This window comes from Phocoena phocoena, chromosome 18 (genome assembly GCF_963924675.1).
Source record: "Phocoena phocoena chromosome 18, mPhoPho1.1, whole genome shotgun sequence".
Lineage (NCBI taxonomy): Eukaryota > Metazoa > Chordata > Mammalia > Artiodactyla > Phocoenidae > Phocoena > Phocoena phocoena.
This window is the reverse complement of record NC_089236.1, coordinates 18,855,949-18,858,655: the sequence shown is the minus strand read 5'-3', so window position 1 is coordinate 18,858,655 and position 2,707 is coordinate 18,855,949.

The following is a 2,707-nucleotide window of genomic DNA, read 5'->3' as shown; positions in this document are numbered from 1 at the left end:
CATAATTTACAAATCAACCTGTATAATAATCCTTTCCCTGCAGAAATAATGTGCTTTACAAATTAGTATTTATTTTTTAAAATTAGGGTATTCTTAAAATAAGATAGATACTTCTTAAAAGTCCTGAAGTTTTTAGTCCTGAGGTTACTCCTAAATGATGAAAAATGAAAAGACAGTTTATAGCATAGACTTTCTCTGATATCTACCACTGAAACCAATTGCTAATGGGGAACTTAATGTTAAGATGTGATTACAGCACGAATGATCAGAACAGAGGATTCAACAGGTGTAGTCCTGGAATATAGAATAGGAAACTTCCTGCAACAAATCTGACCCCTAGAGCAGCTGGAATGTGGGAAGAAATTGTTAGAATATCTCTATTTTTATCTAAATTAAGAAATCAAACTTGACTAGTATTTAATATGGAGACTGACAATACTGCATATTTTTTGTGATCAGAGTACATGATCAAAAATGTGTAGGAAAAAAAATGTGTAGAAACCAACTTCCTTAGAGTACCATCAGCTCTGCAGGCAGGCATCTGATTTCACCATGTTTTGAATTTAAGTAATATTTTAAATACAATAATTTGGATTTATATAACATTTTAAATATTACAATCTTGAAATATATATAATATTTTGTTTTACCTTTACATTATGTTAACTTTTACTATGCAATAAGTAAATGTTTATTGTTTAGTCACTTTTAACATTAGACATTTATTCAGCAAATCTTGGTAATTTATATAATGTTTCTTTGCAGTAACTGTAGCTTTGTACCATCAGATTTAGAAAATCATAGAGCTGAGAGAGATTAAATATAAATCTTCATTTTATAGATGCTGTGATTGTGAAGTAAGTTGTCTCAAGTCCTTGGAATCGTAGTTGCAGTGCTTCTTCCAATCCATCCTGCCACTCATAGGACAAATAGCAGGATTTCGTTATCTACCACATGAACGATAACAGCAACGCCATTGAACAAGATGCGAAGGTACAGGTACTTCTCATAGGACTCTAAGTAGAAGAAATTCTTTCTAACTTTTTACTTTAAAATAATTATAGATTCGCATGAAGTTGCAAAGATAGTACAGAGAGGTCCCATGTGCCTGCCCCATTTTTCCCCCTAGTTATATTTTGTAAGTGGAGGAAATTTATCAGTTAATATGTTTGTTCTCAGAAAAAGCTCAAACTGATAGGTTTAATAATGAGAGCTACAATCTTTTAAGCACCTATTTTATACCAGCAGCTTTACCTATATTACCTCATTTAGAGCTTACAACAGTCCTGTAAGGCAAGAGGTTATCCTCAGTTTACGGGTAAAGCAACTCAGATTCCAAGAAATTAAGTCACTCCTATCAACTCTCAAGGCCAGATCTTCCTGCCTTGCATGTTTCACTTTTTTCCACATTATGGACAGTTGAAGGTCATACATTCCTTACACTGTATTCCAGCTGAATCCTGACAATTATCTAACAATACAAACATTTTCTGTATTATTATCATTTTTTAAAAATTGTGTGAATATTTTCTCAGAAGTTAAAACTGTTTCTTTTTAAAAAGAATGGATATATATGTATAACTGATTCACTTAGTACACCTGAAACTAACACATTGTAAATCAACTAAAAAAATTTTTTTTAAAACTGTTTCTTTTTAGAAAATCTGTGTACAAAATAGTGTGTTTCATTAAATATTTCCATTTTATTTGGGACCAATAATTTTCTCCAGGGAGTTCAAAATTAAAAGCAGGAGGGAAAGATGACTAGATCACATGTAAGTTCCTTTCCAAAATCTTTGATTACTTTGATCTATTGACTTAGTATTGCTAAATTCTTTGAACTAGAAAGTTTTACTCTGAGACATTATAGGTCACTATTTTAGAGATTAAAATTCCCATCACCACATCTGTTAAGTTTATCTACTGTCTTAGTCAGTTCTGGTTGTTTTAACAAAGTACCATAGAATGGATGGTTTATAAGTAATGGAAACTTGTTTTTCACAGTTCTAGAGGCTGGAAGTCCGAGATCAAGGTGCCAGGAGTGTGCAGTGGGGAGGATGGTGAGCCTGGGGCCAGGGGGACCATGTTAAGGCTCTATTGCATCAGCCCAGGCAGGACACAAGGAGTCCTTGAACTCAGTGTGACAGTGGGGTGGGCTTAAAGACAGAGGAGAAGACGGATTTGAGAAGATTTTGAGAAAATATTCACATAGTTTTCCATAATAATAGGTCAAAAGACTGCAGTATAGTGTAGACATGGCTTTTTTATGCACTGGGAAACCAAGGAATGCATGTGACTCACCTTATTGCAATATTTGCTTTATTGTGGTGATCTGGAACCCAACCTCCAAGGTATGCCTAAGTGGGTTGCATGAGTTTTTTGGTTTCCCAGTGCATGTAAGGGTTGTGTTTGCACTGTACTGTAGTCTATAAAGCGTGCAATAGCATTATGTCTAAAAAATGTACATACCTGAGATAAAAAATGATAAAAAAAAATGACAAACATCATCTGAGCCTTCAGTGAGTCGTAATCTTTTTGTTGATGGAGGGTTTGAAATACTGTGAGAATTACCAAAATGTGACACAGAGACACGAAGTGAGAAAACGCTGTTGGAAAAAATGGTGCCAATAGACTTGCTCAACAGAGTGTTGCCACAAACCTTAAGTTTGTAAAAAAACACATCTGCGAAGCACAATGAAGGTGTAGT